Here is a 13,010-nt window from a genome sequence, read left to right as displayed (position 1 = left end):
GAGGTGGAGGACATTGAAATGGCTCTCAATTGATATCTTTACCCTGATTTTTATGACTCCTTCTGGATTGGAAGGGTTTTAAAAATGAAGGGTGGGACCAGATTCCGGGATTCGTTTCCCTGTTCCCATTTCTAATCAACTTCATTGGTAAGTTGGGGCATTGAGAGTGTCCGGAGGCTGTGGTGGGATATTCAGAGACCGGGGCACCATTTAAAAATGATGCCCCAATCTCTTCCTGGGGGGGGTGAGGGGGTGGAGATCGTTAGTGCAGGAAATGGGACTGTGTGTGGCCTTGGCAGGGTGTTCCTTGCCGAGTCCCAGAAATGAAGTAAAGTCCCAATTTATGGCAGGATCATTCTCAGCGCTGCTAGCGCCAGGAAACACCCGGCTAAAAGAGCCTGACTTGGGATTTCCATTAAATCGTGCCCGAAGTCTCTTGTTGCGACTGAAACATGGGATGTAAGCACACAGACTGTACAAATTATTAAACCGGGCTCCTTTATTGCACCGGCATCAAAGCTGCATAAACTCTCAAGGAAAAGCTTATTGATTTGATTTCTTGCCACATGTACCGAAGTACAGTGAAAAGTATTTTTCTACGGCCAAGGGAACGTACACAATATGTACATAGTAGACAAAAAAATAATCGACAGATGGTACATCGACAAACAGTGATTGGTTACAGTGCGGAACAAGGGGCAAAACCAAAGAGTTTTAGTAAGTCATGTCGGTGATAAGAGATTTTAAAAAAGGGTGAGAGAGAGTTGCCATCTTGGTAAGGTGCTTATCAAGGAACAAACCACAGAGACTATACAGAACCACCTTTCCAGATTTCTGCTCTATTTCTGGCCTCGGCTTCTCAACGCGGTGACTCATCAGGCTCAACTCCTTACCTACAATCCTGCTCTTCTCCCTGCAAGAGGCTTCTCAGATTCAGGGGTGCTGCTAGTCAGCCTGACTAAGTCTGAAAATTTCCTTCCTTTAGCCACCTTCAAGGTTTCAAGCTGCCCTTTTTATGGCCTTGACTCCTGCCACACTGCCACTCACAAGTCCTGCACTTGTCCTCGCTACTTTCTCCATCACCTCATGGCACCTAGCACCTCTGTTCAGCTTGCTGAATATGCGGCTCTCTACAGGGAGGGGCCCACAGGGGTCAAACAGTCCCTCTGCTTGGTGTTCTTCCCCAATCTGTTGCCGGAGGCTCCGCTGCACTCCAATGTGTCACAAAATCAAAATACTGCAAATGCTGGAAATCTGAAATAAAAATAGAAAATGCTAGAAATACTGAGCAGGTCAGGCAGCATCTGGGGAGAAAGAATCAGAGTCACAAGCCACATTGAATTCTTTTGAGGACATGATGAGCCACGATGAAGGTCGGGCAGTGGATGTGGTGGATATGGATTTCAGTAAGACATTTGATAAGATTCCGTGCCGTCTGCTCCCGCCGGTAAGGTAGGTGGTTTGATCCATGCCAGCGGGAGAAGCATGACAGCAGTCGGCTCATTCAGAAAGTCAGGGGGCATAAGATACAGGGAAATTTGTCTGTCTGGATACAGAATTGGCTGGCCGAAAGAAGACAGCGAGTGGTAGTGGATGGAACGTATTCCACCTGGAGGTCGGTCACACATGGTGTCCCGCGGGGATCTGTTCTGGGATCTCTGCTCTTAGTGGTTTTTATAAATGACTTGGGTGAGGAAGTGGAAGGGTGGGTTAGTAAGTTTGCCGATGACAGAAAGGTTGGGGGAGTTGCTGACAGTGTTGAGGGCTGTTGCAGGTTGCAACAGGACAATGACATGATGCAGAGCTGGGCTGAGAAGTGGCAGATGGAGTTCAACCTTGATAAATGTGAAGTGATTCATTTTGGACGGTCGAATGTGAATGTTGAATACAGGATTAAATGCAGGATTCTTGGAAGTGTGGAGGAACAGAGGGATATTGGAGTCCACGTACATAGATCCCTCAAAGTTGCCATCCAGGTTGATAGGGTTGTTAAGAAGGTGTGTTGGCTTTCATTAGCGGGGGATTGAGTTCAAGAGCCATGAGGTTTTGCTGCAGCTTTATAAAATCCTGGTTAGCCCACACTTGGAATATTGTGTCCAGTTCTGGTCTTCTCATTATAGGAAGGATGTGGATGCTTTGGAAAGGGTGCAGAGGAGATTTACCAGATGCTGACTGGACTGGAGGGAGGTAGGAAATGTTGCGGGAGCTAGGGCTTTTCTCACTGGAGTGAAGAAGGAAGGTTACTTGATAGAGGTGTACAAGGTGATGAGAGGCATGGATAAAGTGGATAGCCAGACTTTTTCCCAGGGCACAAATGGTTATGAGGGGACATAATTTTAAGGTAATTGGAGGAAGGTATAGGTGGGATGTCAGAGGTAAGTTCTTTACACAGAGAGTGGTGGGTGTGTGGAATGCACTGCCAGCAGAGGTGGTGGAGTCAGTGACATTTGGGACATTTAAGTGACTCTTGGACAGGCACATGGACAGCAGTAAATTGAAGGGGTGTAGATTCGGTTGATCTTAGATGGAGATAAGTGGTCGGCACAATATTGTGGGCCGAAGGGCCTGTACTGTGCTGTACTGTTCTATGTTCTACTTTATCAGGGATAACTTTACAAAGTTAGAAAGCCCACATTTCTCCAGAATTTCAGACCATTGACGCTAACATTGGGAAATAAGGGGTGAGATTCTCCGACCCCCCCGCTGGGTCGTACAATCGCCGGGTGCCGGCGTCAATCCCGCCCCCACCGTACCCCGAATTCTCCGGCAGCGGAGATTCAGCGGGGGTAGGAATCGCTGCTTGCCGGTCGGCGTGGCACCACCCCCCGGCGATTCTCCGGCCCGCGATGGGCCAAAGTCCCGCCGCTGTCATGCTTCTCCCGCTGGCATGAATCAAACCACCTACCTTACCGGCGGGAGCAGACAGCACGGGCGGGTTCCGGGGTCCTGGGGGTGGCGCGGTGCGATCAGCGCCGGCCCTAGGGTTGCTGGCGCCCCGGGCAAGCTGAACTTCGGCGCCCTTCGGGGGGGGGGGCGGGGCCGGGGGGGGAGGGGGGGTGTGGCCAGGGGCCGGGGGGGGCGTGGCCAGGGGGGGGGGCAGGGGGGGAGGCCGAGGGGGGGGGACGAGGGGGGGAGGGCCGGGGGGGGGCCGAGGCGGGGGGGCGTGTCCGAGGCGGGGGGGGCCAAGCACGAGGCGGGGGGGGCGAGGCGGGGGGGGCCAAGCACGAGGCGGGGGGGGGCGAGGCGGGGGGGGGGGGCGGGCCTGAGGCGGGGGGCCGAGGCGGGGGGGCAGGCCCGAGGCGGGGGGGGGCGGGCCCGAGGCGGGGGGCGGACGGAGGGGGGGGGGCGGCCGGAGGGGGGCGGGAGGGGGGGGTGGAGGGGGCCGCCCTGGGGGAGGGCGGCCACCGCGCATGCGCTGGTTGGCACCGGCCCAACTGCGCATGCGCGGGACCCGAGTCTCTGGCGCCCCCTAGCACATGGCGCCCCCGGGCGACTGCCCGAGTTGCCGGTGCCTTGGGCCGGCCCTGGGTGCGATCCCGTCCCTTGGGGTGCCCCCACGGTGGCCTGGCCCGCGATCAAGGCCCACCGACCGGCGGGCAGGCTTGTGCCGTGTGGGCACTCTTTTCCTTCCACCTTCACCATGGTCTTCACCATAGCGGAGGCGAAAGTGAACCCCTCCCCTGCGCATGCGCTGGGATGATGTCAGCAGCCACTGACGCTCCAGCGCATGCGCGGACCTCCACCGGCTGGCGAAGTCCCTTCAGCCCCGGCTGGTGTGGCGCCAAAGGCCGTTCCCACCAGCCGGCGGAGCGCCAACCACCGGCATGGGCCGAACCCCTCAATGTTAGGGCTTGGACTTAGACCCAATTCTTCCATTTTGGAAAATTACTCACAATGCTCCAAAGTCCCTTCAATTCTTTTTTCCTCTTTCCACCAGAGAATCTAACACTCTGTTACACATAGTTCCTCAAACACTGACTCAGGAAGTGAATTGCACAGTCTCAAAGCTCTCTGGAGTGTGAAGAAGTTTCTCCCTCGTGTTCTACACTCTTACCTTGATCTTTGACCGCTTATTGATTCAAAACAGCTTAGCGTTTATCTGTCTTGTCAAACCTGCTCAGAATTTTAAACACTTACTATTACGGCAGCCCAGAAATCTATGCATGTTCTGTTGAGAAAAGACCTAACTTTTCATTTTATTTGCATTTCCTGATGCCAAGCAACATCAGGGGCCAGTCTTGCTGCCTCTGCTCAGTGCTGCCTCAATTCTTGAATGTCTCCTCGGTGTTTTGGGTATGGAACTGTGCACAATACATAAAAGATGAAGCGAGCACTGTGCAGTTTGTTCATGAGCACTTGACATTTAGTCCTCTCAGCACCAGGGGGCACTGCTACGCCTCACAGTCACTTCTCCCAATTCAGACACTGGCAAAAACAGAAGGCCGCAGTAAGTTATTTAACACTTCACTTTAAACTTGAATCTAGTTATTATGTTTTAAATTGGAGTCGTCTGCTACTTCCTGCTGTGGTTAGAATCCTGTGCCCCTCAGAATACAGCCTCGACTGGCTTATCGCCATACTTTCAGCCCCTCCATAGGTCGCCTACCCTGAGGGCTCACGTCCTCCAGCCCTGAATGGTGCTTCTGTTTCTAATGGATTGTAGATACACCCAGGACTCCCCTCTTTGTAATTGATTTGTATAGTACACTTGGTTGCTGATCTTCAGTGCTACTTTAATAATAATAATCTTTGTTGTCACAAGTAGGCTTACATTAACACTGCAATGAAGTTACTGTGAAAATCCCCTAGTCGCCACATTCTGGTGCCTGTTCGGGTACACGGAGGAATGATTCAGAATGTCCAATTCACCTAACAGCACGTATTTCAGGGCTTGTGGGAGGAAACCAGAGCACCCAGAGGAAACTCACACAGACTCCGCACAGACAGTGACCCAAGCGGGAATCGAACCTGGGACCCTGGCGCTGTGAAGCAACAGTGCTAAACACTGTGCTACCATGCCTATAGATGGAGCTTCTGTCAACTGAACTGTAAAGTTTTACGTGATGGACATTTTGTCATGTAGCACATCTGAAAATCCATCAAACTCATCGCCCTCAATAACTGTCTCTGCTACTGCATTGAAACACTCAAATCAGGTTTATCTCATATAATTTACCCCCACATGTAAAGTAAAGCCACCATAATACCAGATGACCATAGGCTGCTTTCCCCTTTAAGGGGGAGAGTTGATTGGCGGTGATTTAACCTGAGGATCACCACACCTCAGGTGAGGGCAAGGCTGATAAGGCGGGGCCTCAGCTGGTATGGGGATTCATAAGGCAGGGCCTCAGCTGGTAAAGCAGAGTAACCTCAGCTAGTATGGGGATTGATAAGGCGGGGCCTCAGCTGGTAAAGCAGAGTAACCTCAGCTAGTATGGGGATTGATAAGGCGGGGCCTCAGCTGGTATGGGGATTCATAAGGCGGGGCCTCAGCTGGTAAAGCAGAGTAACCTCAGCTAGTATTGGGATTGATAAAGCGGGGCCTCAGCTGGTAAGGCGGAGTAACCTCAGCTGCTATGGGGATTGAACCCACTGTGGTAAACACCACTGGTAACATATTGCATGTATTTCGGCACTGCCACTGTATTACAGGTACCACAGTAAATCCCAGCCTGCTGGCTCCTCCCAGTCTTCGGCATATAAAAGTGTGTGCTCTTCTGCGCTGCTCCCGTTCTGGCACCAGCTGCAGGAGGCACAACATCTTGTGCAATAAAGCCTCGATTGTTTCACCATTCTCGTCTCGTGGTAATTGATGGTACATCAATTTATTGCATAAGATGAACATCGTAATCAAGCCTGCTTGCCTGGAGCTGAACCCTCATGCAACAAACCACGTCCAGCTTCGAGCACTGGCTAGCGTGCTTTGAAGGCTGCCTCAGAGCAGCAACTGAAGAACTCTCGGACCCACAGGAGCTCCAAGTCCTCTACTCACGGGTAAGCCCTCAAGTTTTTCCCCTCATCCGAGATGCGCTCACCTGCACAGAAGCGATGACGCTGCTGAAGGGTCACTGCATTAAGTCAGTGAATCAAGTGTACGCCAGGCACCTCCTGGCCACAAGGCGGCAACTCCCGGGGAAGACTCTGGAGATTTCTTGCAGGCTCTACAGATTCTCGGTAGGAACTGTGACTGCCAGGCAGTTTTGGCAGTCCAACACACCGAACTACAGATCAGAGACGCTTATGTCACGGGCATTAAGTCCACATTCCGGTCGCCAGTGTAGCCACCTGGGGTGGCCACGTCCCAATTCCAAAATGGATACCCGCAAAGAGTGCAGGGAAAAACATACAGCACTGGAGAAAACAAGCAGGTACAAGGTTTCCTGTGTATTAAGATTTTCAGAACCCAGACAGAACTGAAAGCAATAGCCATTAGCATATTAATAAGCTATCTCCGGAGACAAAAAGAAACATTGAAACAATCGAGACCAGGACAGGCTTCCGGGGCCAGTGGGAGCTAAAACAAAGGCAGGTAAACGGTTACATAGAGCCCGCCCAATGATGAGGGAACACCTCCAGTATTGGAGAAAATCAATGCGAACGTTTGGGACATGGTCCAATTAATTGGGACCAAGTCCGGGGTCCGCCCAGAAGGGCGCGAAACCCCTGGGGACTATAAAACAGAATCCCCAAGGTCAGTTCGCTCTCTTCGCTTACCCTGACTCCTCTCCATCTTCAACCTGGCAGTTGGCTCTCAGCGATGAGAGGCCACCAAGCACCAACCAAGTAAGTCGAAGATCAACGCACGCTACGAGATAGACGCTCCTAGGTACTATTCGGTACGAGTTCGAAGCCAGCAGTATCAGAACCGGACAACGGCCATTGTTCCTCTGACTGAGTGGACCACTCGAAGCTAAGTATTGGCTTTTAGTAGTAGTTATAGTTTAGCGAGTAGAGTTTATGCATGAGTAATAATTGACCGTGTGTGTAAATAAACGTGTATTGATTTCAAACTTACTAACTGGTGTGTCGAGTCATTGATCAGTATTCGGTTTTGAACCTTGTGGTGGTATCAGAAAGATACCTGCCGACTCTTGAGCAAAGGTAATTAAACAGAGCAAATTAAGGGAAAGCATAACGAGCACCATCAGCGACTATTGGAAGGGGGGGAGCTCGATCTTGCAGAGACTGTGCAGCTTGCTAATTCCCTGGAAGTGGCCTCCCATAATCTGGAGGACTACACCCCAGACCTGGCACCCTTGTGGGCATCGTGGGCCCCACCAACTGCCGACCTGAGTACACCGCAAGCCTGCGCCGCGCGGCAGCCAGCCAACTCCGGAGGGCCCAAATGTTATTTTTGCGGCCAGAGCAAACATCCTAGGCAGCGCTGACCGACGCAAGAGCGCGACCTGCAATGGGTATGGGAAGAAGGGCCACCTCGTTTCCATTTGCCAGGCCCGGTCGGTCACTGCTGTATCCAGGCCCGGCATTGCTGCACTCCTCACGTGTGATCTTGGGGCGCCGCCATCTTCTCCACTACAAGCCACGTGTGGTCCTTGGGCGGCGCCATCTTTGATGCTGCCTCCCATGTGCGCCCCGTGGGCGCAGCCACCTTCGGCGCCATTTTGGACCACGCCTCAGGACCCTTGCTCATCTGGCTGTTCGCCGCCCGCTGATACCTCAACTACCGCTGATCAGCCCGTGACCTCTCAACATCTTCCGCAGCTCGCCTCCATCACCCTTGATCAGTCTCGGCCCCGCAACCTTGCGACCGCCACGATGACGGTAAAGGTCAACGGGCACAAGACGACCTGCCTCTTCGACTCCGGGAGCACAGAGAGTTTCATCCACCCTGCTGCGGTAAGGCGCTGCTCCCTCCCGGTACACCTCATCACCCAGAAAATCTCCCTAGCCTCCGGATCCCATTGCGTGCAAATCCGGGGGTATTGTGTTGCGAGCCTCACCGTTCAGGGCGTAGAGTACAGCAACTTCAGGCTCTACGTCCTCCCCCATCTCTGCGCTGCCCTGTTACTAGGTCTTGATTTTCAATGCCACCTCCAAAGCCTTAATTTGAAATTCGGAGGACCCCTGCCCCCCACTTACCGTCTGTGGCCTCACGACCCTTAAGGTCGATCCACCTTCACTTTTGGCCTCACCCCGGACTGTAAGCCCGTCGCCACTAGCAGCAGACAGAACAGGACAGGACAGCCCAGGACAGCCCAGAACAGGACCTTCATCAGGTCGGAGGTCCAACGGCTTCTGCGGCAGGGGATCATTGAGGCTAGCAACAGCCCTTGGAGAGCTCAAATGGTGGTAGTGAAGACTTGGGAGAAGCACAGGATGGTCATGGACTACAGCTAGACCATTAACCGGTCGACGCGTACCCCTTCCAAGCATATCTGACATGGTCAATCAGATTGTGCAGTATCGAGTCTTCTCCACAGTAGACTTGACGTCCGCCTACCACCAGCTCTCCATCTGCCCAGAGGACCGCCAATACACTGCTTTCGAAGCAGATGGCTGCCTCTATCATTTCCTTTTCTTTTCGGCGTCACCAATGGGGTCTCTGCCTTCTAGCGAGAGATGGACAGAATGGTTGACCAGTACGGGCTGCGGGCCACCTTCCCGTACCTAGATAATGTCACCATCTGCGGCCACGATCAGCAGGACCACGACGCAAACCTCCAAAGATTCCACCATACCACCAAACTCCTGAACCTCACCTACAATAAGGAGAAATGCGTGTTCCGCACCAAACGCTTAGCCATCCTTGGATACGTAGTGGAAAATGGAGTCCTAGGGCTCGACCCCGACCGCATGTCCTGGAATTCCCGCTCCCCCACTGCCCCAAGGCCCTGAAACGATGCCTGAGAATTTTCTCATATTACGCCCAGTGGGTCCCTAATTCTGCAGACAAGGCCCACTCACCAAGTCCACAGTTATTCCCCTGACAGCTGAGGCCCGCCAGGCCTTCAACCACATCAAGGCCGACATCGCCAAGGCCACGATGCACGCGGTCGACGAATCCCTCCCCTTTCAGGTGGAGAGCGATGCATCAGAGGTAGCTCTGGCCGCCACCCTCAATCAGGTGGGCAGACCCGTGGCTTTCTTTTCCCACACCCTCCATGCCTCTGAAATTCGGCACTCCTCTGTTGAAAAGGAGGCCCAAGCCATTGTGGAAGCTGTGCGACATTGGTGGCATTACCTGGCCAGCAGGAAATGCACTCTCCTCACTGACCAACGGTCGGTTGCCTTCATGTTCAACAATACGCAGCGGGGCAAGATCAAAAACGACAAGATCTTGAGGTGGAGGATCGAGCTCTCCACCTATAACTATGAGATCTTGTATCGACCGGGGAAGCTCAATGAGCCCCCAGATGCCCTGTCCCGCGGTACATGTGCCAACGCACAATTGGACCGACTCCGGGCTCTCCACAATGTCCTCTGCCACTCGGGGGTCAATTTTGTCAAGGCCCGCAACCTGCCCTACTCCATTGAGGAGATCACAACCGTAACCAGAGACTGCTAAGTCTGCGCAGAGTGCAAGCCGCACTTCTACCGGCCAGATAGAGCGCACCTGGTGAAGGCCTCCTGCCCCTTTGAGCGCCTCAGCATGGACTTCAAAGGGCCCCTCCCCTCCGCAGACCGCAACGTGTACTTTCTCAACGTAATTGATGAGAACTCCTGATTCCCTTTCGCCATCCCATGCCCCGACATGACTTCTGCCACGGTCATTAAGGCCCTCCACAGCAATCGTGGATCCTCCTTCATGAATGATGAGCTGCGTCAGTTCCTGCTCAGCAAGGGCATTGCCTTGAGCAGGACGACCATGCAACAACCCCCGGGGAAACGGACAGGTGGAGAGGGAGAACAGGACAGTCTGGAAGGTTGTCCTGCTGGCCCTTTGATCCAGAAATCTCCCGGTCTCCCGCTGGCAGGAGGCCCTTCCCAACGCGCTCCACTCCATCTGGTCGCTCCTGTGCACCGCTACTAATAAGACCCCTCACGAACGTGTGTTTGCCTTCCCTCGGACGTCCACCTCTGGAGTCTTGCTCCCAACATGGCTGACAGTTCCTGGACCCATGCTCCTCCGGAAGCACGTGCGGAGCCATAAATCGGATCCCTTGGTTGAAAAAGTCCATCTCCTCCATGCAAACCCACAGTCTGCCTACGTGGCACACCCCGGTGGGCGACAGGACACTGGCTCCCTCTGGGACCTGGCACCCATTGGGTCCACACCCACAACCCCCGACCTGAGACCACTCCCCTCCCTGGTTGCCTCGTTCACCCCTGCGTCACCCACCCTTCCACCAGAGAACCTCACCACAGCCCCCACCCCAGCGGGATCCGTCCCCTCACTGGATCCACTAAGGGGTGATGAAGGAGAGGACAACACGCTCCCGGAGTCGCAGGTGACCACATCGGCGCCTACACCACCACCAGGACTGAGGCGATCACAGGAGAGGGTCAGAGCCCCCGACAGACTCAATCTGTAATGTTTTCTCCACCCCTGCCGGACTAATTTTTAAACAGGGGGTGGATGTGGTAAACACTACTGGTAACACATTGCATGTATTACGGTACTGCCACAGTATTACAGGTACCACAGTAAATCCCAGCCTGCTGGCTCCTCCCAGCAGGCGCTGTATAAAAGTGTTTGCTCTCCTGCGCTGCTCCCATTCTGGTTCCAGCTGCAGGAGGCACAATATCTTGTGCAATAAAGCCTCAATTGTTTCACCATTCTCGTCTCGTGGTAATTGACGGTACATCACCCAGGCTGTTAGCCTTGCTCTGTATCACAAACCAGCTGCCCAGCCAACTGAGCTTAGCCGGCCCCTGAATAAGCAACTATCAACTTCCGTTTTCCCAAATGACATTTGACGTTATCTCGGGTTATGATATTTGAAATCCATTCCTAACTTTAGGCTGACTGGCAGGTAGTCACCCTCTTTATCCTTTCCCTTTTTTATTGGGGGGGGGGGGGGCGGAGTGGGGGGTAATATACGCAAGGTAAAAGCAAACTACGGCAGGTGCTGAAATCGGAAACAAAAACAGAAAATACTGGTTCAATTTCAGCAGGTCTGACAGTATCTGTGGAGAAACTGGCTGACTCTTCGTCAAAGCTTTGAGAAAGAGTCATCCAGACTGATGGCGCTGGTGCGGAGGTCTGAGACCGAGGCGGAGACCCAATGCAATGAGGCCACCGTTGTCTCCCCTGCTGTCACTGAGCAGTGCATCGTGCTGCTCAAAATGTGGTTCCGATGTCTGGAACGCTTGGGCGAATATCTCAAGATCCCCCCCCCCCTCCCTTCGCCAGAGGGCCTCCCGGTTGTGTCGGTCTGCTGCGCCTGTAACAATCTGACACAGCAGTGCGGTGACATACTGGAGGAGGAGGTTGGGGGTCAGGATGGGCAGCACGGTAGCATGGTGGTTAGCACAATTGCTTCACAGCTCCAGGGTCCCAGGTTCGATTCCCAGCTTGGTTCACTGTCTGTGCGGAGTCTGCACGTTCTCCCCGTGTGTGTGTGGGTTTCCTCCGGGTGCTCCGATTTCCTCCCACAGTCCAAAGATGTGCAGGTTAGGTGGATTGGCTATGCTAAATTGTCCTTAGTGTTCAAAATTGCCCTTAATATTGGGTAGGGTTACTGGGTTAAGGGGGATAGAGTGGAGGTGTGGGCTTGGGTAGGGTACTCTTTCAAAGAGCCGGTGCAGACTCGATGGGCTAAATGGCCTCTTTCTGCACTGCAAATTCTATGTCTATTTCATTTCATTTCATTTCATGTCTATGTCATGCGGCTCGCCTGAGGAGGAAGCAGACCAGGAGAGGCTGCAGGATGAGCCTGAGGAGGAGCCAGTAGATGGAGGACAGGCGAGGGTCCGACAGGCCAAGGCCAACAGGACCAGGGGGGGCGGACGAGGATGCGACCATCAGCTCAATAGGCCCCCCATCCTCACACCCCCCTTTCCTCCCCCCACATCACCCCCCATCCCAAATCACAGCACCCGCTCCCCGACCACCCGGTTCCCTCCTCCATGGGTCTGTGTAGCATCACTCCAGGGTGATTGTCCAGTGTTGGCACTGTGAGGGTGTCACTGTACAAGGCAGGAGAGTGATGACCATTAGCTGTGAGGAAAGATCTGGTGCTCCTCATGATCTAATTAATTCTGATCCCTGTGATTCTGCGGACAGTGTGATCACACCCATCCACATGATGGAGTCTGTATTGGGAGCTTTTGAACCTGGACCACTGTGGGGATTGTGGGCTGATTGTGGGGAAGGGGGAGAATGAAAAGCAGGGTTTGGGGATGCAGGCCCGCTGTGAAGATTAAATTGACATAACCTTCACATGTATCAGAATGAAACCTTTCAATGGTGAACATTTCAATATGTAAAATTTCCATCCTGCTAGCAATTGATCGTGACCTCACCTGTCTCCACTCAATGATCCTTGCTCTTCTAGGTGTGTCCCCAAGATGCACATGGAGGCAGCCAGCTGCTTTCCATATCGTGACATTTATAATATAATCTTTATTAGTTTCACTGCAGTGGCATTACCATGAAAATCCCCTAGTCGCCACACTCCGGTGCCTGTTCAGGTACACAGAGGGAGTATTCAGAATATCCAATTCAATCACAACTTTCGACATTTGTGGAAGGAAACTGGATCACCCGGAGGAAACCCACACAGACACGGGGAGAACGTGCAGACTCTGCACAGACAGTGACACAAGCCGGGAATCGAAACTGGGTCCCTGGCGCTGTGAAGCGACTGTGCTAACCACTGTGCACTTTGATGCCCTTGGTGGATGTCCTCTGGAGAGTATGGAGCTGGAGGACCCTGACTGACTTCCTGGTGTCATAGGCATTGCAATGCCAACCTGTTCTGCCTGCTGCCCTTGAGATGCACTGGTGCCAGGAGTGGTGGATTCAGAAGAACAAGAGATGGCTTTAGTCTCCTTAGTGGAAGGCCCCGGGTTGGGTTTCAGCGCTTTCTCCTCCTTGAGGGTGCCTG

The sequence above is a fragment of the Scyliorhinus canicula genome, chromosome 13 (genome assembly GCF_902713615.1).
Source record: "Scyliorhinus canicula chromosome 13, sScyCan1.1, whole genome shotgun sequence".
Lineage (NCBI taxonomy): Eukaryota > Metazoa > Chordata > Chondrichthyes > Carcharhiniformes > Scyliorhinidae > Scyliorhinus > Scyliorhinus canicula.
This window is presented reverse-complemented; position numbering follows the sequence as displayed.